Consider the following 23207-nt stretch of genomic DNA (forward strand, 5'->3'; position numbering starts at 1 on the left):
TGTCAACAGTTGTCTAGGGAAGTTATTCTGCAGTATTCTAAATAGTAGATTACTTGATTTTCTTAACAAACATAATATCCTCAGAAAAAACCAAATAGGCTTTCTTCCAAAACACCGCACCGCCGACCATATCTATGCCCTTCACACCCTCATTGAAAAACATATACACCAAACAAAAAATGGGAAAATATTCGCCTGTTCCATCGACTTCAAGAAAGCCTTTGACTCTATATGGCACGAAGGCTCTATTATAAACTTCTTCAGTGTGGAATAGGGGGCAAAGTCTATGACCTTATTAAATCAATGTATCTGAAAAACAAATGCGGGGTCAAAATTGGAGACAAACGCACCGATTTCTTCACCCAGAGAAGAGGCGTCCGGCAGGGCTGCAATTTGAGCCCGACCCTGTTCAACATATACATAAATGAATTAGCAGACATGCTGGAGCAAAGCGAGTCACCAGGTCTCCGTCTCCTGGATGGAGAAGTGAAGTCCCTGTTCTATGCGGACGACCTGGTTCTGCTGTCTCCCACAGAACAGGGATTACAGCAACAACTAGACCTACTCGACAAATACTGCCAAAATTGGGCTCTAACAGTAAATCTAAAGAAAACCAACATCATGATTTTTCAAAAAAGGCCCAGATGTCAGGAAAACAAACACCAGTTTACCCTCAGTGATACCACTATAGGACACACTATGAGCTACACCTACCTTGGTCAAACTATTACAGCATCAGGGAGCTTCAGCATAGCAGTGAATGTACTAAAAGAAAAAGCCCGAAGAGCCCTATATGCAATAAAAAGAAAATTCTACAACATCCAAATCCCAATCAAAATCTGGCTCAAAATATTTGACAGCATAATCCTGCCCATTGCACTGTACGGTAGTGAAGTATGGGGCCCGCTAAATCACCAAAGCTACACTAAATGGGAAAAACACACAATAGAAGCCCTACATGCAGAATTCTGCCAAAGCATCCTTCGCATCCAAAGAAAAACGCCAACAAATGCATGCAGAGCCGAACTAGGCAGATACCCACTGATAATAAACATCCAAAAACGAGCACTAAACTTCCTAAATCACCTCAAATCTAGCTCCCCAGACACCCTTCATTTCAAAGCCTTTCAGACCCAAGAGCTAAACCCAGAAAAGAGTCCCCTGAGTCAGCTGCTACTGAAACTAAGTACTCAGCCGGACCCTGACCAGCCCCAGACCAACACAGCCGTCCAAACACCAATCCGAGTGAACCAAATCATTAAACAATGCAAAGAAACCTACCTGGAACATTGGAACAAAATAACCGAAAGCCAAAGCAGATTAGAATGTTACCGGGCCCTAAAAAGAGAATATAAACTGGCAGACTACCTCACGACCATCAGAGACACAAAGCAGAGACAGACCCTCACCAGGTACAGACTAAGCGACCACCAACTGGAAATTGAAAAAGGCAGATACAAGAAATCCTGGCAGCCTAGAGAGAATAGAATATGCGATCAATGTCTGGCCGGCGAGGTTGAAACAGAAATGCATTTCCTCCTAAAATGCGAAAAATTCAACACATCAAGAAACATATTATTCAACAAGCTAAGCCAAACAACCCCAGATTTCAAAGAATTGGATGACCTGTCAAAATTGAGATTAGTCCTGGGAGAAGGAGACAGACCATACCTTGGGGCCAAATATGTAGCAACATGTCACAACCTGAGGACTGTTTAAAATTAAGACTGTTTAAAATTAATATTGAACGTACCAAATGAAGTACAAAGACTGTTTAAAATTAATATTGTTTAAAAGTAATATTGTATGTACCCAACAAATGTCAAATCGATTGACACCTACAGAATGTTGGAAAACTGTACCTTTTTGCTATGTAAGCTTTGGCAATATGGTTCTCTGTAAACTTTCATGCCAATAAAGCATTTGAATTGGAATTGGAATTGGAGACAGAGAGCGAGAGAGACAGAAAGAGAGAGAGACAGAGAGAGAGAGAGACAGAGAGAGAGAGAGACAGAGAGGGAGAGACAGAGAGAGAGAGACAGAGACAGAGAGAGAGAGACAGAGACAGAGAGAGAGAGAGAGAGAGACAGAGAGCGAGAGAGACAGAGAGAGAGAGACAGAGAGAGAGCGAGAGAGACAGAGAGAGAGAGAGAGAGGCAGAGAGAGAGACAGAGAGGGAGGCAGAGACAGAGACAGAGAGAGAGAGAGACAGAGAGAGAGAGAGAGAGACAGACAGACAGAGAGAGAGACAGACAGACAGACAGAGAGAGGGAGAGACAGAGAGAGAGAGACAGAGACAGAGAGAGAGAGAGAGAGACAGAGAGAGAGAGAGAGAGACAGAGAGCGAGAGAGACAGAGAGAGACAGAGAGAGAGACAGAGAGAGACAGAGGGAGAGAGAAGGGACACGGTGAGAAGGGACACGGTGAGAAGGGACACGGTGAGAAGGGACACGGTGAGAAGGGACACGGTGAGAAGGGACACGGTGAGAAGGTGGGTAGATGTGGTTGAATATGAGGAAAAGGTTGCGTGGATTTGGCTTTGTATTCCCTTGTGTTTAGAAGGTTGAGGGTAATCTGATCGAGGTTTTTAAAATGTTTAAAGGAGTTGATCGGGTAGATAGAGAAATTGAAAAAGGCAGATACAAGAAATCCTGGCAGCCTAGAGAGAATAGAATATGCGATCAATGTCTGGCCGGCGAGGTTGAAACAGAAATGCATTTCCTCCTAAAATGCGAAAAATTCAACACATCAAGAAACATATTATTCAACAAGCTAAGCCAAACAACCCCAGATTTCAAGGAATTGGATGACCTGTCAAAATTGAGATTAGTCCTGGGAGAAGGAGACAGACCATACCTTGGGGCCAAATATGTAACAACATGTCACAACCTGAGGACTGTTTAAAAGTAAGACTGTTTAAAATTAATATTGTTTAAAAGTAATATTGTATGGCCTAGAAATTCAGTGCCCTTAGCGCCGATTTTGCGGCGCTAGAGGGCCTAGCGCTGCAATTGGCGCCGGCGCCTAAATTGCCTGGGGCCCTTCCACCGCGGTAGACCGGTAGCGCTGCGCCGGCACCGATGACGTCATTGGTGTGCGCAGCGTCCCGGTTGCCGTGGTGACGGGCCCCAGCGCCGAAATTGACTTGCGGCCGCCTCGCCCGTGGCAGCCGCAAGCAACGTTCTGGCAGAGGTGCCTTGCACAAGTTTGCGCCGGCGCATTAAAGGCCCCGCGGCGGCCGGCCGCTTTCCCGCCGCCCGCCTGGCCGCAGCTCCCTCCCCGGACTTCCCCCCCCCCCCCGGAACAGAAGCAAGCCCGGCACTTGTCCGAGGTGCCGGGCTCATTTTTAATAAGATTATCGCGGGCCGCGGCCGGGTGCAGGCAGCTCCTCCTTAAGGGAAGGAGGAGGCCTGCACTTCCCGAACCTGCCGCACCGCAGCAGGCGCCGCAGCGCCGGAATAGCGCCGAAATTCAGCGCATAGCGCCAGTTTTCAGGCGCTAACAGCTTTCAGCAGCGCCGGCAGCCGTTTGGGCGCAGAACTATTGAATTTTGGGCCCGACCAGCGCGACTTAGCTCCGGCACTAACTTCCGGCGCTAAAGCCCTGGCAGCGCCAAAACTCCATTTCTAGGCCTATGTACCCAACAAATGTCAAATCGATTGACACCTACAGAATGTTGGAAAACTGTACCTTTTTGCTATGTAAGCTTTGGCAATATGGTTCTCTGTAAACTTTCATGCCAATAAAGCATTTGAATTGAAATTGAATTGAATTGAAATTGAACTATTTCTGCTGGTGGGGGGAGTCCAGAACAAGGGGGCACAAACAGTTCATCTGGTTTTTTTTAGTGATGTTGATTGAAGGATAAATATTGGCCCCAGGACACTTGGGAGAACTCCCCCCTGCTCTTCTTTAAAATAGCGGCCGTGGGATCTTTTACATCCACCCAAGAGAGCAGACGGGGCCTCGGTTTAATGTCTCATCTGAAAAATGGCACCTCCGACAGTGCAGCACTCCCTCAGTACTGCCCCCCCCGACAGTGCGGCGCTCCCTCAGTACTGCCCCTCCGACAGTGCAGCGCTCCCTCAGTACTGCCCCTCCGACAGTGCAGCGCTCCCTCAGTACTGCCCCTCCGACAGTGCGGCACTCCCTCAGTACTGCCCCTCCGACAGTGCGGCGCTCCCTCAGTACTGCCCCTCCGACAGCGCAGCGCTCCCTCAGTACTGCCCCTCCGACAGTGCAGCGCTCCCTCAGTACTGCCCCTCCGACAGTGCAGCGCTCCCTCAGTACTGCCCCTCCGACAGTGCAGCACTCCCTCAGTACTGCCCCTCCGACAGTGCAGCACTCCCTCAGTACTGCCCCTCCGACAGTGCAGCACTCCCTCAGTGCTGCCCCTCCGACAGTGCAGCACTCCCTCAGTACTGCCCCTCCGACAGTGCAGCACTCCCTCAGTACTGCCCCTCCGACAGTGCAGCACTCCCTCAGTACTGCCCCTCCGACAGTGCAGCACTCCCTCAGTACTGCCCCTCCGACAGTGCAGCACTCCCTCAGTACTGCCCCTCCGACAGTGAGGCACTCCCTCAGTACTGCCCCTCCGACAGTGAGGCACTCCCTCAGTACTGCCCCTCCGACAGTGCGGCACTCCCTCAGTACTGCCCCTCCGACAGTGAGGCACTCCCTCAGTACTGCCCCTCCGACAGTGAGGCACTCCCTCAGTACTGCCCCTCCGACAGTGAGGCACTCCCTCAGTACTGCCCCTCCGACAGTGCGGCGCTCCCTCAGTACTGCCCCTCCGACAGTGAGGCACTCCCTCAGTACTGCCCCTCCGACAGTGAGGCACTCCCTCAGTACTGCCCCTCCGACAGTGCGGCGCTCCATCAGTACTGCCCCTCCGACAGTGCGGCGCTCCCTCAGTACTGCCCCTCCGACAGTGCGGCGCTCCATCAGTACTGCCCCTCCGACAGTGCGGCGCTCCCTCAGTACTGTCCCTCCGACAGTGCGGCGCTCCCTCAGTACTGTCCCTCCGACAGTGCGGCGCTCCCTCAGTACTGCCCCTCCGACAGTGCGGCGCTCCCTCAGTACTGCACTGGCGTGTCAGCCTGGATTATGGGCTCAAGTCTCTGGAGTGGGACTTGAACCCACGACCTTCTGATTCAGAGGCAAGAGAGAGTGTCGCCCACTGAGCCAAGATCTTTCCTGATCATTTATCCCATTTGATGTTTGTGGGAGCTTGCTGTGCGCAAATCGGCTGCCGTGTTTCCTACATTACAACAGCGACTACACTTCAAAAAGTACTTCAGTGGCTGTAAAGCACTTTGGGATGTCCTGAGGTCATGAAAGACGCTGTGGAAATGCACGTTCCTTGCTACGCGTGAAGCTAAGGCAGATATGTCCCAAGTGTGATCGGTTCATTTGTATTTCAGTTAAGGTGATTGGGCGTAGAGAGAGAGAGTGTGGAGAGAGAGAGAGAGAGAGAGAGAGTGTAGAGAGAGAGAGAGAGTGTAGAGAGAGAGAGTGTGGAGAGAGAGAGAGAGAGAGAGAGAGTGTGGAGAGAGAGAGAGAGAGAGTGTGGAGAGAGAGAGTGTAGAGAGAGAGACGGAGAGAGAGAGAGAGAGTGTGAGAGAGAGAGCTAGACCTGGATCTGCTAGAGTCGTTCTGTCAGACCTGGGCCCTGACAATAAACCCCCAAAAAAACAAAGTTCTGGTGTTCCAGCAAAGATCCAGACATCAGGGACCCAGAATAAAATTCACAATAGGAGCAACTAAAATCGAACAAACTACAAATTACACATACCTAGGCCTAAAAATCAGTTCTACGGGAAACTTTCATTTGGCTGTGAATGAACTGAAAGAGAAAGCAAGAAGGGCTTTCTATACCATCAAGAAGTCAACCCAAATAGAAATTCCAATTGTCATTTGGCTCAAAATTTTTAAATCAGTAATTGAACCAATTGCACTCTATGGCAGTGAGGTGTGGGGTCCGCTAACACAACAAGAATTCGCAAAATGGGACAAGCACCCAATTGAAATCCTGCATGCAGAATTCCATAAAAGTATCCTCCGGACTCAGAGGAAAACCACAAACAATGCATGCAGGGCAGAACTAGGCCAATGTCCACTACTAATTAATATCCAAAAACAAGCCATCAAATTTTGGAAACACCTAAAAATGAGCAACCCCCACTGCTATCATTACAATGCCTTGAAATGCCAAGAGATGATCATAGAGAAGAGTCCCCTCAGTCAACTAGTCCTGGGACTCAGTGAAGTAACTACCAACACCAATAATAATAACCAGCCCCAGGACAGTGACACCCTAGCACAGGGAATTCAACCCAACACAATTATCACTAAACAAAAGGAAAAATACTTGACCTATTGGACAGAAACGACAAAAACCCAAAACAAACTCGATTGCTATTTGGCCCTAAACAGACAATACACCATGGCTGAATACCTGACCATGGTAAAGGATAGCAAACTGAGAAAAACCTTGCCAATGTACAGACTTAGTGAACATAGCCTGGCCATCGAAAAAGGCAGACACAGGCAGACCCGGCTGCCAAGAGAGGACAGGATATGCTCTCACTGCAGTCAGGGAGTGGTGGAGACAGTGATGCACTTCCTCACAACTTGTGGAAACTATCAGGACATAAGGGAGAATTTCTACCCAAAATTCACAAAAATATGCCCCGAATTCAAAAATTTGAATGACCTCCAAAAACTCCCATATCTATTGGGGGAACAGAGAAAATGTGTAACTATAGCGGCAAACTATGTTACAGCTTGCCACAAGCAGAGGGACAACCAGTGACACATTAAATCTAAGAAAAGATTATATGCATATTATATGTGCATATATCTATGTATACATGGGTATACTTGTCTATACACTGTATGTCTAGATCGGTGTTTATGTGGTCAATCATACATGTATTTCTGTGCTTTGGCAACATAAGATGTACCTTGTCATGCCAATAAAGCAATTTGAATTGAATTGAATTGAGAGAGAGAGTGTGGAGAGAGTGAGAGAGTGTGGAGAGAGAGAGAGAGATTGTGTGAGAGAGAGAGAGAGAGTGTGCTTGGAAAATGAGGCACGAGACGTCACCCACAGCAAACCCTTGATCACCATCGGCCCTCTGTGCACACTCAAAGTGCTCAGGAATTCAACGTCATTCGAGTGGCGTTTTGTTTTAAGGAACGAGCGACAGTGGCCGAGTGGCCACACTGAGCCAGAACCAACAGGATGCAAGTGTTTTCAGTCTCAACATCACTGACGGCCCACACGATCTTGTAATTCTCTCACATCTTATGAGGTTAAAACAAGGAGAGTTTGCACCTGAAAGGAGTGTCAGGGCTCCTTTACAGTGGGAGTCTCGCCATGAGGAACACCACCAACAACAACTAATTGCATTTATATAGCAACTTTAACGTAGTAAAACGTCCCCAGGCGCTACACAGGAGCGATTATCAAACAAAACTTGACACCGAGCCACATAAAGAGATGTTAGGGACAGAAAGCTTGGTCAAAGACTGGTGGAGAGGTTTAGGGAGGGAATTCCAGAGCTTAGGGCCCCAGGCAGCTGAAGGCCCGGCCGCCAATGGTGGGCCGATGAAAGTCGGGGGATGTGCAAGAGGCCAGAATTGGAGGAACGCACAGAGATCTCAGGAGATAGGGAGCACAGGGACAGGAGGAGGCCATTTAGCCCTTTGAGTTTGATCCGCCATTCAGTGAGGTCGCGCCTGCTCTGTATCTTAACTCCATCCACCTGCCTTGGCAACATATCCTCTTATACCCTTGTCTAGCAACAATCTATCGATCTCAGATTTAAAATGATTAATTGAGCAAACGTCGGCTACTTTCTGTGGGAGAGGGTTCCACACTTCCAACACCCTTTGTGTGAAGAAGTGTTTCCCAACCTCTCTCCTGAACGGCCTGGCTCTAACCTTAAGGTTATGTCCCCTTGTCCCAGACTCCCCGCAACCACCAGCAGAAGAATTCTCCCTCTATCTACCCGATCAATTATTTTCAAAATCCTAAAAACCTCAGTCAAATCACCCCTTAACCTTCTATACTGCACGGAATACAAGCCTAGTTTATGTCATCTCTCCTCACCATCAGGATCCCTAATAAATTTGGGGTCTGATCATTGGGACCCCTTTAAAGAGAAAATCTTGCATTCTGACCCCTGTTTAATCGGGAGACTTACCGTTAGAGTCCCATTTAAACAGGGCCTTGGATGTTGGGCGGATTCCCCTTATTCTCTGCTTCCATTTAGAGGGACATGTCGCCATTTCATCTCAATGCAGAGAACGCTACAACATCATTGGTACAACCAGATCCACCACTAACTTTATTTCGCTCTCCATTGTTCTGTCAACCAATGAGGATGATTGCAGTGAACAGCCCATAATTACAGTCCGATCTTCCGGCAAAATCACTTAATGGCTTAACACCTCGCTAAGTCACACCTCAGGCTCTCAGTGAATCCCCTGTAAGTGTCAGCCATGGCTCAGTAGCACTCTCGCCTCGGAGTCAGAAGGTTGTGGGTTCAAGTCCCAACTCCCGAGGATTGAGCACAAAAATCCAGGCTGACACTCCCAATGCAGTACTGAGGGAGCGCTGCACTGTCGGAGGGTCAGCACTGAGGGAGCGCCGCACTGTCGGAGGGGCAGTACTGAGGGAGCGCTGCACTGTCGGGGGTGCCGTCTTTCGGATGAAAAAGAAAAAAGACTCAAAGCGCATTACAGCCAATGAAGTACTTTTGGATATAGTCACTGTTCTAATGTGGCCCCCGTCTGCTCTCTCAGGTGGATGTAAAAGATCCCAGGGCACTATTTCGAAGAAGAGCAGGGGAGTTCTCCCCGGTGTCCTGGGGCCAATATTTATCCCTCAATCAACATCACTACTACAGATTATCTGGTCATTATCACAGTGCTGTTTCTGGGAGCTTGCTGTGCGCAAATTCGCTGCCGTGTTTCATAAGAACATAAGAAATAGGAGCAGGCGAAGGCCATTCGGCCCCTCAAGCCTGCTCCGCCATTCAATGAGATCATGGCTGATCTTCTGCTTCAACTCCATTCACCGGTCCTATCGCCATATCCCTTGATGCCTTTACTAGTCAGAAATCTATCGGCTTCTGTTTTGAATATACCCAATGACTGAGCCTCCACAGCCCTCTGGGGTAGAGAATTCCAAAGATTCACCACCTTCTGAGTGAAGAAGTTTCTTCTCATCTCAGTCCTGAATGGCCTACCCTTTATCCTGAGGCTGTGGCCCCTGGTTCTAGACTCCCCAGCCAAGGGAAACATTTTCCCAGCATCCACCCTATCAAGCCCTGTAATAATTTTATATGCTTCAATGAGATCCCCTCTCATTCTTCTGAATTCAAGAGAATACAGGCCTAGTTTACTCAATCTCTTCTCATACGACAGTCCCGCCATCCCAGGAATCAATCTCGTGAACCTTCGTTGCACTCCCTCTATGGCAAGTATATCCTTCCTTAGGTAAGGAGACCAAAACTGTACACAGTACTCCAGGTGTGGTCTCACCAAGGCCCTATATAATTGGAGTAAGACTTCTTTACTCCTGTACTCAAATCCTCTTGTAATGAAGGCCAGCACACCATTTGTCTTCCTAATGGCTTGCTGCACCTGAACATTCACTTTCAGTGACTCATGTACAAAGACACTCAGGTCCCTTTGAGCATCTGCATTCCCCAATCTTTCACCATTTAGGAAATACTCTGCCTTTCTGTTTTTTCTATCAAAGTGGATAACTTCACATTTATCCACATTATATTCCATCTGCCATGTTCTCGCCCACTCACTGAGCCTGTCGAGATCCCCTTGAAGCCTCTTCACATCCTCTTCACAACTGACACTGCCACCTAGCTTTGTATCATCAGCAAATTTGGAAATGTTACATTTAGTCCCCTCATCCAAATCATTGATATAGATTGTGAATAGCTGGGGCCCAAGCACCGATCCTTGCAGTACCCCACTAGTCACAGCCTGCCATCCTGAAAAAGACCCATTTATCCCTACTCTTTGTTTTCTGTCTGTTAACCAATTCTCAATCCATGCTAGTATATTACCCCCAATTCCATGTGCCCTAATTTTGTTCACCGACCTCTTGTGTGGGACCTTATCGAAGACCTTCTGAAAATCCAGATACCCCACATCTACCGGTTCCCCTTTGTCTACTCCACTAGTCACATCCTCAAAGAACTCCAATAGGTTTGTCAAACAGGATTTCCCTTTCATAAATCCATGTTGACTCTGCCCAATCTTACTATTAGTTTCTAAGTGCCCAGTTATTGCATCCTTTATAATAGATTCCAGCATTTTCCCAACTACTGATGTGAGGCTAACAGGTCTGTAGTTCCCCGTTTTCTCTCTCCCTCCTTTCTTAAATAGCGGGGTTACATTTGCTATCCTCCAATCTGCAGGAACTGTTCCAAAATCTATAGAATTTTGGAAGATGACAACCAATGCGTCCACTATTCCAAAGGCCACCTCTTTCAACACCCTAGGATGTAGGTCATCCGGTCCTTGGGATTTATCGATTTTTAGTCCCAATAATTTTGCTAGTACTGTTTTTTTACTAATAATAATTTCTTTAAGCTCCTCATTCTCATCACACCCTTGGTTTTCTCGTATGTCTGGGAGGTTTTTTGTGTCTTCTTCTGTGAAGACAGCAACAAAGTACTTATTTAATTTCTCTGCCATTTCCTCATTCCCCATTATAAATTCTCCCGTCTCTGACTGTAAAGGACCTACATTAACCTTCGCCAGTCTTTTCCTTTTCACATACCTATAGAAGCTTTTACAATCCGTTTTTCTATTTTTTGCTAGTTTGTGCTCATATTCCATTTTCCCTTTCTTTATCAATTTCTTGGGCCCCCTTTGCTGATTTCTAAAAATATCCCAATCCTCAGGCCGACAGCTTTTTCTGGCAACTTTATAAGCTTCCTCCTTTGACTTAATACTAGCTTTAATTTCTTTTGTTAGCCATGGTTGGGTCACATTACAACAGTGACCACACTTCAAAAAATGATTTAATTGGCCGTAAAGCACTTTGGGACATCCCGAGGTCATGAAAGGTGCTGGAGAAATGCAGGTTCTTTCTTCCTTTCAGTCAGTCAGCAACCGCATGGGTGGGAGAAAACTCCAAGGATTGTGATGCCTGAGGCGGCCTTTATGCGAGGGATACAAGAGTGGGTGAAGGTGTTGAAAGTTCTCCGCCCGAGACACCAACTGCGAGGCTGAGGGTCGGGAGCTCAGTTCCAAGGCAGCAGGAGGCAGGACCTGGGAGCTGGGGCTGATCGCGGCCATCATCAATGTTGCCGCTAATTGTTTTTTGGGGTGGGGGTGCGTGGTCCCTTTAACGGGCTGCGCGGCCCGTTTGTATTTCCACGCCTGCGCGGCTTAATCCATTTAAAAGCCGCTGAGCGGCCTGTGCGGGTCCTCGGGTCCGCCGCGCGGCTTTACGGGAACATTGGTCATCGTGGATAGCAGACGCGAGAGGAGACGGAGCCCAGATGTCATGGCACAGGATTAGAGAGGAGAATGAGCCCCAGACACAGAGACAGGGCAGGAGAAGAGGTTGGGCCTGGGCATAACAGGAGGTTGGAGGAGAGGCAGGGTTGACGGTTACAGAGCAAAGAAAGAAAAACTCGCCTTTCTGTAGCGTCTTTCACAACCTCAGGATGTCCCAAAGCGCTTTACAGCCAATGAAGTACTTTTTGAAGTGTAGTCGCTGTTGTAATGTGGGAAACGCAGCAACCAATTTGCGCACAGCAAGCTCCCACAAACAATGTGATAATGGCCAGAAAATCTGTTTTTTTGACACTGATTGTGGGATAAATATTGGCCCCAGGACACCACGGAGAACTCCCCCTGCTCTTCTTCAAATAGTGGCCATGGGATCTTTTACATCCACCTGAGAGAGCAGACAGGGCCTCGGTTTAACATCTCATCTGAAAGGCGGCACCTCCGACAGTGCAGCACTCCCTCAGTACTGCTGCTCCGACAGTGCAGCGCTCCCTCAGTACTGCCCCTCCGACAGTGCGGCACTCCCTCAGTACTGCCCCTCTGACAGTGCAGCGCTCACTCAGTACTGCCCCTCCGACAGTGCGGCGCTCCCTCAGTACTGCCCCTCTTGACAGTGCAGCACTCCCTCAGTACTGCCCCTCCAACAGTGCAGAGTTCCCTCAGTACTGCCCCTCCGACGCTGCGGCGCTCCCTCAGTACTGCCCTCCCACAGTGCAGCGCTCCCTCAGTACTACCCCTCTTGACAGTGCAGCGCTCCCTCAGTACGGCCCCTCCGACAGTGCGGCGCTCCCTCAGTACTGCCCTTCCAACAGTGCAGAGTTCCCTCAGTACTGCCCCTCCGACAGTGCGGCGCTCCCTCAGTACTGCCCCTCCGACAGTGCAGCACTCCCTCAGTACTGCCCTTCCAACAGTGCAGAGTTCCCTCAGTACTGCCCCCCGACAGTGCGGCGCTCCCTCAGTACTGCCCCTCCGACAGTGCGGCGCTCCCTCAGTACTGACCCTCCGACAGTGCGGCGCTCCCTCAGTACTGCCCCTCCGACAGTGCAGAGCTCCCTCAGTACTGCCCCTCCGACAGTGCAGAGCTCCCTCAGTACTGCCCCTCCGACAGTGCAGCACTCCCTCAGTACTGCCCCTCCAACAGTGCGGCGCTCCCTCAGTACTGCCCCTCCGACAGTGCAGCGCTCCCTCAGTACTGCCCCTCCGACAGTGCGGCGCTCCCTCAGTACTGCCCCTCCGACAGTGCAGAGCTCCCTCAGTACTGCCCCTCCGACAGTGCAGAGCTCCCTCAGTACTCCACTGGAAGAGTCGGCCTAGATTATGTGCTCAAGTCTCTGGAGTGGGACTTGAACCCACAACCTTCTGACTCAGAGGTGAGAGTGCAAGGAGTAGAACACAACAGAACAGTGGGGCGAGCTGGGCATCATTGCGAGGATGTCAAGGCAAGAAACCGGACATTGGGCAAGGGCCAGAATGAGCACAGAACCTCTCTGATGATGGCGGGGAGATGCTAGTTCCTTACCAACTCTGGGATTTCCCCCTCTGACCTGTAAAGCTTCTGCCCCACCAGGAGGGACATGTTGGTCCAGCAGGGGGTCGGGTTCCAAGCTATGGAAGGAGCGCGACCCCCAAAGAGGAGGACCCTTGTGCAGGAAGTCCCATTCATATTGTCTGCATCAATGTCTGTCGCGGTCATGTACTCCACAACTTGACCACCCTTTGGATGCAAAAGGGGAAGTCTCACCATCGGACCCCCAATAAAGGGGGAGTCTCACTATCGGACCCCCAATAAAAGGGGAGTCTCACCATCGGACCCCCAATAAAGGGGGGGGTCTCACCATCGGACCCCCAATAAAGGGGGAGTCTCACCATCGGACCCCCAATAAAGGGGGAGTCTCACCATCGGACCCCCAATAAAGGGGGAGTCTCACCATTGGACCCCCAATAAAGGGGGAGTCTCACCATCGGACCCCAATAAATGGGGAGTCTCACCATCGGACCCCCAATAAAGGGGGAGTCTCACCATCGGACCCCCAATAAAAGGGGAGTCTCACCATCAGACCCCCAATAAAAGGGGAGTCTCACCGTCGGACCCCCAATAAAAAGGGGGAATCTCACCATCAGACCCCCAATAAAAGGGGAGTCTCACCGTCGGACCCCCAATAAAAAGGGGGAATCTCACCATCGGACCCCCAATAAAGGGGGAGTCTCACCATCGGACCCCCAATAAAGGGGGAGTCTCACCATCGAGCCCCCAATAAAGGGGGAGTCTCACCATCGAGCCCCCAATAAAGGGGGAGTCTCACCATCGAGCCCCCAATAAAGGGGGAGTCTCACCATCGGACCCCCAATAAAGGGGGAGTCTCACCATCGGACCCCCAATAAAGGGGGAGTCTCACCATCGGACCCCCAATAAAGGGGGAGTCTCACCATTGGACCCCCAATAAAGGGGGGGAGTCTCACCATCGGACCCCCAATAAAAGGGGAGTCTCACCATCGGGCCCCCAATAAAGGGGGAGTCTCACCATTGGACCCCCAATAAAGGGGGAGTCTCACCTTCGGACCCCCAATAAAGGGGGAGTCTCCCCATCGGACCCCCTATAAAAGGGGAGTCTCACCATCGGACCCCAATAAAAGGGGAGTCTCACCATCGGACCCCCAATAAAAGGAGAGTCTCCGCATCGGACCCCCAATAAAAGGGGAGTCTCACCATCGGACCCCCAATAAAAGGGGAGCCTCACCATCGGACCCCCAATAAAAGGGGAGCCTCACCATCGGACCCCCAATAAAAAGGGGAGTCTCACCATGAGGGTCCGCTTTTAAAGATGGAGGCCTAGAAAGTGTTCCCGGGCGGCGGGGCAGACCGGGCGGCGGGGCAGACCGGGCGGCGGGACAGACCGGGCGGTATGGGATCGGCCACTGGTTATAAGCAGCGCTCGGCATTCAGTTCCGCTGCAGTTAATGGAATTAAATATCAGGCGCCGTGTGTATAACGGGCGGCCGATTCGATAACGCCCGATTAGTGTCACCGCCCAGGACCACTTTCTAGGCTGGAGTCTCTGTCTCCCTGTCGAGCCACATTGCCAGAACAGCAGGATCCCACGTGTGATCCCAGTCTCTGCTGAGTTGGCGTTTCACAGCTTGGAGCAGAACTGGAAGCTGGGGGGTTGGGGGTTGGAGACATCAGGATCAGGTTCTGCAAACCCAGAGGCTGGAAAGAATTAAAAAGAGCAGGACTGAGTCGGGCGGACGATTAATTCCCTGACAGTCACACCGAACTACCCCAGAGAACAGAGGGAGCATTGAAGGGAGAGGGGTGGGAGGGCAGTCAAGTGCTAACCCGGCTCTCCTCGCTAGTCAGCTCCTTGCGCGAATACCTTGGCCACCAAGTGGAAACGTACCTCAAATTACCGCTAGCAAACTCGAGCTTCCCTTGTGTGTGTTTGTGTGTGTGTTCAGTCAGTCAGTCCGAATGGCCAAACAGCTCTTCGTCTCAGCTCATAACCCTGGCTCCGTGAAAATCATCCGATTGTTCTCCGGTTCCACTCGGAGAAACCAGCAGAAGGAACAAACCCCCAGTCTGCTCGTTTGTTTATTGTCAACCTGCCTCTCAGTAATTGCCAAAAAAGCATCGCAACTTCCTGGTTGGTATTTTCTGCTTGCCGGGAAGCTGGGGTTGGGGGGGGCGGCGGAGGGTGGAGCAGCTCAAACTAACTTCCTGCAGGCAGGCTGTTAACCCTCCACACCCCAGCTTGCAAGTCTCACCGCACGTCACTGGGTTCTCGGCTGCAAGGGGCGTGACATTTATTTTCATCCACGTCTAAAAGCTAGATTGTGGGGGAGGGGGAGAGTGACTTTACGGCAAGAACGTACCAGCAGTTTTTTTTTAAAGTGCCTTTAACAACTTGCATTTATACAGCGCCTGTAACACATTAAAACATCCCAAGGCGCTTCACAGACTTCCTCTTCATCCTTCCTCTCGCTCGCACACACACACACACACCTCTCTATTTAATTCATACAATTGTTGTCCTCGATCCCTTCCTCCACTCCATAATCCAGACCGACCCACCCAGTGCAGTACTGAGGGAGCCCCGCACTGTCGGAGGGGCAGTACTGAGGGAGCGCCGCACTGTCGGAGGGACAGTACTGAGGGAGCGCCGCACTGTCGGAGGGTCAGTAATGAGGGAGCGCCGCACTGTCGGAGGGGCAGTACTGAGGGAGCGCCGCACTATCGGAGGGTCAGTAATGAGGGAGCGCCGCACTGTCGGAGGGGCAGTACTGAGGGAGCGCCGCACTGTCGGAGGGGCAGTACTGAGGGAGCGCCGCACTGTCGGAGGGGCAGTACTGAGGGAGCGCCGCACTGTCAGAGGGACAGTACTGAGGGAGCGCCGCACTGTCGGAGGGGCAGTACTGAGGGAGCGCCGCACTGTCGGAGGGGCAGTACTGAGGGAGCCCCGCACTGTCGGAGGGGCAGTACTGAGGGAGCCCCGCACTGTCGGAGGGGCAGTACTGAGGGAGCGCCGCACTGTCGGAGGGCAGTACTGAGGGAGTCCCGCACTGTCGGAGGGGCAGTACTGAGGGAGTGCCGCACTGTCGGAGGGGCAGTACTGAGGGAGCGCCGCACTGTCGGAGGGGCAGTACTGAGGGAGCGCCGCACTGTCGGAGGGGCAGTATTGAGGGAGTGCCGCACTGTTGGAGCGCCGCAGTGTCGGAGGGGCAGTACTGAGGGAGCGCCGCACTGTCGGAAGGGCAGTACTGAGGGAGCGCCACACTGTCAGAGGGGCAGTACTGAGGGAGCGCCGCACTGTCAGAGGGGCAGTACTGAGGGAGCGCCGCACTGTCGGAGGGACAGTACTGAGGGAGTGCTACACTGTCGGAGGGACAGTACTGAGGGAGTGCTACACTGTCGGAGGGACAGTACTGAGGGAGCGCTGCACTGTCGGAGGTGCCAGCTCGCGGATAAAATTTTAAACCGAGGCTCCATCTGCCCTCTTGGGTAGATGTAAAAGATCCCATGGCACTATTTCGAAGAAGAGCAGGAGAGTTTGCCCCGGTTTCCTGGGCCAATATTTATCCCTCAATCAACATCACTAAAACAGATATTCTGGTCATTATCTCATTAATGTTTGTGGGAGGTGCTGAATTCTCCGCCGCGTTTCCTACATTCCAACAGTGACTACAGCCAATGAAGTACTTTTTGAAGTGTACAGCGCTTTGGGACGTCCCAAGGTCATGAAAGACGCTGTATAAATGCAAGTCTTTCTTTTGGAGGGAGGTGAGGAGCTTTGAGCTCCTTGAGGAGAATCAGTAGAGAGGACGAGATGAGTCACGTCTTCAAAACAGGTATAGGAGGGGTGTTTGAAGCTTAAAGAGAAAAGATAGAAAGACTTGTATTTCTCCAGCGCTTTTCACAACCTCAGGACGTCCCAAAGTGCTTTACAGCCAATGAAGTACTTTTTTGAAGTGTAGTCGCTGTTGTAATGTAGGAAACGCGGCAGACAATTTGCGCACAGCAAGCTCCCACAAACAGCAATGTGATAATGACCAGATCATCTGTTTTAGTGATGTTGATTGAGGGATAAATATTGGCCCCAGGACACCGGGGAGAACTCCCCTGCTCTTCTTTGAAATAGTGACATGAGATCTTTCACGTCCACCTCAGAGGGCAGACGGGGCCTCGGTTTAATGTCTCATCCAAAAGACGGCACCTCCGACAGTGCGGCGCTCCCTCAGTACTGCCCCTCCGACAGTGCGGCGCTCCCTCAGTACCGCCCCTTCGACAGTGCGGCGCTCCCTCAGTACCGCCCCTCCGACAGTGCAGCGCTCCCTCAGTACTGCCCCTTCGACAGTGCGGCGCTCCCTCAGTACCGCCCCTCCGACAGTGCAGCGCTCCCTCAGTACCGCCCCTCCGACAGTGCGGCGCTCCCTCAGTACTGCCCCTCCGACAGTGCGGCGCTCCCTCAGTACTGCCCCTCCGACAGTGCGGCGCTCCCTCAGTACTGCCCCTCCGACAGTGCGGCGCTCCCTCAGTACCGCCCCTCCGACAGTGCAGCGCTCCCTCAGTACCGCCCCTCCGACAGTGCGGCGCTCCCTCAGTACTGCCCCTCCGACAGTGCGGCGCTCCCTCAGTACTGCCCCTCCGACAGTGCGGCGCTCCCTCAGTACTGCCCCTCCGACAGTGCGGCGCTCCCTCAGTACTGCACTGGGAGTGTCAGCCGAGATTTTTGTGCTCAAGTCCCTGGAGTGGGACTCGAACCCACATCTGACTCAGAGGCGAGAGTGCCACCCACTGAGCCATGGCTGACACTTCTCAGACTTCCCCATCACCAGGCTTCTTAAAATTCCAAACTGGGTGTCGCCGAGTTCTTGGTTTAGCCAAATTTCTCTCCCACTCTTTCTAACCTTGGTGGCTCTCTCGCCTTCCTCAATTCGGCGAACAATGGCGGTCAGCGATTTATCAAATTGTTGGTCTGTGATGGGTTTGATACCTGGAGAAGAATGAGAATAGCTCGTTCCAACTGCACCCCCCACCCAGCCCCCCACCCTCACCCACCCATTCCTAAAGCATCAGCTCGCTGGGATTAATTCGGGATCCCGTGCAGTCAGAGTATTGAGAAACAACCAGTCAAACCTGAAGAACCAGGCTGATACCTGGGATGTCAGGAATGACGTATGAGGAGAGATTGGGTCGACTGGGCTTATATTCGCTGGAGTTTAGAAGAATGAGAGGGGATCTCATTGAAACTTATAAAATTCTAACAGGACTAGACAGACTAGATGCAGGAAGGATGTTCCCGATGGTCGGGGAGTCCAGAACTAGGGGTCATAGTCTAAGGATAGGGGGTAAGCCATTTAGGACTGAGATGAGGAGGAATTTCTTCACCCAGAGAGTGGTGAACCTATGGAATTCTCTACCACACAAGGCAGTTGAGGCCAATTCATTAAATATATTCAAGAAGGAGTGGGATATATTCCTTAAGGCTAAAGGGATCAAGGGATATGGGGAGAAGGCAGGGACAGGGTACTGAATTTGGATGATCAGCCATGATCTCATTAAATGGTGGAGCAGGCTCGAGGGGCCGAATGGCCTACTCCTGCTCCTATCTTCTATGTTTCTATGTATGCCAGCAAACTCGTCAGAACAATACCGGGGCTGAGAGGGTTAAATTACAAGGACAGGTTACACAAACTTGCTTTGTAATCCCTTGAGTTTAGAATATTAAGGGATGATCTGATTGAGATGTTCAAAATGGTAAAAGTATTCGATAGGATAAAAGAAAGACTTGTATTTCTATAGCGCCTTTCACAACCTCAGGACGTCCCAAAGCGCTTTACAGCCAATGAAGTACTTTTGAAGTGTAGTCACTGTGGTAATGTAGGAAACGCCGCAGCCAATTTGCGCACAGCAAGCTCCCACAGAATAACCATTTCCTCTGGTGGGGGGAGTCAAGAACAAGGGGGCATAACCTTAGAGCCAGGCCGTTCAGGGGTGATGTCGGGAAGCACTTCTTCACACAAAGGGTAGTGGAAATCTGGAACTCTCTCCCCGCAAAAGGCTGTGGATGCTGAGGGTCAATTGGAGCTTGCAAGATTGAGATCGCTCGATTTTTGTTGGGTAAGGGGTATCGAGGGATATGAAGGGAAGGCGGGGAGATGGAGTTGAGGTGCAGATCAGCCGTGATCTCAGTGAATGGCGGAGCAGGCTCGAGAGGCTGAACGGCCTCCTCCTGCTCCTGCGTTGCGAACCATGGATGTCACCACAAGCCTATCAATCAACCTCCGGCAGCCGTGACCGCAGAGATCGGGAGCGGGAATCCTGGCCGATTTTCCCACTTGCCCAGTGCAGGCGTGTCAAGGACAGTTGGGGGACCCCCCCTGATTGAGGCCAGCTCACCCAGCACAGAGCAACCAGTGACAGGATAAATAAACCCTGCTCATAGGAACAGGAGGAGGCCATTCAGCCCCTCGAGCCTGTTCCGCCATTCAATGAGATCATGGCTGATCTGCGACCTAACTCCATCTACCCGCCTTTGCCCCATATCCCTTAATACATTTGGTTAACAAAAATCTATTAATCTCAGATTTAAAATTAACAATTGATCCAACATCAATTGCCGTTTGCGGAAGAGAGTTCCAAACTTCTCCCACTCTTTGTGTGTAGAAGTGTTTCCTAATTTCACTCCTGATTGGCCTGGCTCTGACTTTTAGACGATGCCCCTAGTCCTAGACTCCCCAACCAGCGGAAATAGTTTCTCTCTATCTACCCTATCTGTTCCCCTTAATAACTTCGACCCCTTATTCTTCTAAATTCCAGGGAATACAACCCTAGTTTGTGAAATCTCTCTGCGTAATTTAACCCTTGGAGTCCGTGTATCATTCTGGTAAACCTACGCTGCCCTCCCTCCAAGGCCAATATATCCTTCCTAAGGTGTGGTGCCCAGAACTGCTCCCAGTGCTCCAGGTGTGGTCTAACCAGGGTTTGTACAGCTGCAGCATAACTTCTACCCCCTTGTACTCTAGTCCTCGAGATATAAAGGCCAGCATCCCATTAGCCTTTGATTATTTTCTGTACCTGTTCATGACATTTTAATGATCGATGTACCTGGACCCCCAAGTCTCTTCGGACCTCCACTGTTTCTAGCCTCTCACCATTTAGAAAGTACCCTGTTCGATCCTTTTTAGGTCCAAAGTGGATGACCTCACATTTGCCTACATTGAAATCCATTTGCCAGTTTTGCCCATTCATTTAATCTGTCGATATCCCTCTGTAATTTTAGGCTTTTATCTACACTGCCTACAATGCCGCCTACCTTTGTGTCATTGGTAAACTTGGATATGTGGCTCTCTATCCCATCATCTAAGTCGTTAATAAATACTGTGAATAGTTGAGACCCCAACACAGCTCCCTGTGGGACACCACTAGTCACATCCTGCCAATTGGAATACCTGCCCATTATCCCTACTCTCCGTCTCCTGACGCTCAGCCAATCTCCTAACCAGCTCAATAATCTGCCCTCAATTGCATGAGATTCAACTTTAGTTAACAGTCTCTTGTATGGGACTTTAACAAATGCCTCTGGAAGTCCATAAAAATAACATCCATAGACATTCCCCTGTCCACTGCTTTAGTCACCTCTTCAAAAAGATCCGGTTTGTCAGGCATTAGAACGTAAGAATCAGGAGCAGGAGTCGGCCATTCGGCCCCTCGAGCCTGCTCCACCATTCAATAAGATCATGGCTGATCTTCGACCTCAACTCCACCTTCCCGCACTATCCCCATATCCCTTAATTCCCCAAAATTTATCGACCTCTGTCTTGAATATTCTCAACGACTGAGCCTCCACAGCCCTCTGGGGTAGAGAATTCCAAAGATTCACCACCCTCTGAGTGAAGAAATTTCTCCTCGTCTCAGTCCTAAATGGCCGACCCCTTATTCTGAGACTGTGACCCCTGGTTCTAGATTCTCCAGCCAGGGGGAAACATTTTCCCAGCATTAACCCTGTCAAGCCCCTTAAGAATTTTACATGTTTCAATGAGATCACCTCTCATTCTTCTAAACTCTAGAGAATATAGGCCTCATCTACTCAATCTCTCCTCATAGGACAATCCCCCCATCCCAGGAACCAGTCTGGTGAACCTTCGTTGCACTCCCTCTAAGGAAAGTAAGTCTTTCCTTAGGTAAGGAGACCAAAACTGTACACCGTACTCCAGGTGTGGTCTCACCGGGGCCCTATATAATTGCAGTAAGATGTCTTTACTCTTATACTCTAATCCCTTTGTACCAAAAGCTAACATACCATTTGCTTTCCTAATTGTTTGCTGTACCTACATGTTAACTTTCTGTGATTCGTGTACAAGGACACCCAGGTCCCTCTGAATGCAAACATTTCCCAATCTCTCACCATTCAAAGAATATTCTGCTATTTTGATTTTCCTACCAAAGTGGATAACTTCTCACTTCCCCACATTGTATTCCATCTGCCATGTTCGTGCCGACTCAGCCAACCTGTCCATATCTCTCTGCAGCCTCTGTGTCCTCACAGCTTATTTTCCCACCGAACTTTGTATCATTGGGACGACCTGAGGTTGTGAAAGGTGCTATATAAATGCAAATCAGGACGTCCCAAAGCGCTTTACATCCAATGAAGTACTTTCTGAAGTGGAGTCACTGTTGTAATGTGGGAAACGCAGCAGCTAATTTATGCACAACAGGATCCCACAAACAGCAATGTGTTAATGACCCGATCATCTGTTATTTTTATGCTGTTGGTCGAGGGATAAATAAATGGGAGCTCTAAAGTGCGCAGGATGTCGGGTGGGGACAAGACAGAGCTCAGCTCCAACCCATCCTCTCCCCCACCCCCCCACCCCCCACCTCTCTGCGCCCACATGTGAACTGTGGCAATTGGGGTGAGGTAGTAAGCGGGTGACCGGCGCCCGTCAGACCCGTACCCCAGCAAGGGGAGAAACCAAGAGAGAATTCTCGCTTTTTTAAAAGAAAATACATTTCCAGCATCACAGACCATCTCATTGCATCCGACACAGACGCACTCGCTGAAGGGATATTGCTGTCGTGTCACATCGATGGACAGCAACAACAGCTGAGACAATTCATAAGAACAAGAAATAGGAGCAGGAGTCGGCCATTCGGCCCCTCGAGCCTGCTCCGCCATTCAAGATCATGGCTGATCTGATCTTCAACCTCAACTCCACTTCCCTGCCCGCTCCCCATAACCCTCGACTCCCTTATCGTTCAAAAATCTGTCTATCTCCACCTTGAATATATTCAATGACTCCGCCTCCACAGCTCTCTGGGGAAGAGAATTCCAAAGATTCACGACCCTCAGAGAGAAGGAATTCTTCCTCATCTCCGATTTAAATGGGCGACCCCTTATTCTGAAACTATGCCCCCTAGTTCTAGATTCCCCCACGAGGGGAAACATCCTCTCTGCATCTACCCTGTGGAGCCCCCTCAGAATCTTATATCTTTCAATAAGATCCCCTCTCATTCTTCTAAACTCCAATGAGTATAGGCCCAACCTGCTCAACCTTTCTTCATAAGACAACCCCTTCATCCCAGGAATCAACCTCATGAACCTTCTCTGAACTGCCTCCAATGCAAGTATATCCCTCCTTAAATAAGGAGACCAAAACTGTACGCAGTACTCCAGGTGTGGTCTCACCAACGCCCTGTACAGTTGTAGCAGGACTTCCCTACTTTTATACTCCATTCCCCTTGCAATAAAGGCCAACACTCCATTTGCCCTCCTGATTACTTGCTGTGCCCGCATGTTAACTTTTTGTGTTTCATGTACTTCCCCAATTGATTCACCAGAGCAGCGATATCCTTCTGCCACCCGCGGGAATAAGACGGCGATATATCTGAATCCCACTCCTACCTCAGTCTGCAAAGACTTCTGCTGCTGCTAGCCAGAGGGGAGACGAGGAGAATTTGTTTTCACGCAGCGAGTTGTTGTGACCTGGACTGCGCTACCGAAAAGGGCGGTGGGAGCAGATTCAATAATAACTTTCAAAAGGGGAATTGGATAAATACTTGAAAAGGAGAAATGTGCAGGGCTACGGAGAAAGAACAGGGGGGAGTGGGACTAATTGGATTACAAGTTTTTACAGCACAGAAACAGGCCATTCGG

The 23207-nt window shown here is 50.4% G+C and overlaps 1 protein-coding gene across 8 annotated transcripts in view; it reads right to left on the reverse strand.

The window, feature by feature from the left end:
• arap1 (ArfGAP with RhoGAP domain, ankyrin repeat and PH domain 1) overlaps nucleotides 1-23207 on the reverse strand; it is a 295009-nt gene that overhangs the window by 185509 nt on the left and 86293 nt on the right. The window contains exon 1 of one of the 8 annotated variants that reach the window (XM_085999758.1): nucleotides 14955-15246. The exons of the other annotated variants lie outside the window; for them this stretch is intronic. The gene's annotated coding sequence lies outside the window, so the exon portion shown is untranslated. Of the gene's footprint in view, nucleotides 1-14954; nucleotides 15247-23207 lie in introns of those variants that run through there. 8 annotated transcript variants of the gene reach the window in all.

The sequence above is a fragment of the Somniosus microcephalus genome, chromosome 10 (genome assembly GCF_052327205.1).
Source record: "Somniosus microcephalus isolate GS21.2 chromosome 10, FLI_Smic_1.0, whole genome shotgun sequence".
Taxonomy (NCBI): Eukaryota; Metazoa; Chordata; class Chondrichthyes; order Squaliformes; family Somniosidae; genus Somniosus; species Somniosus microcephalus.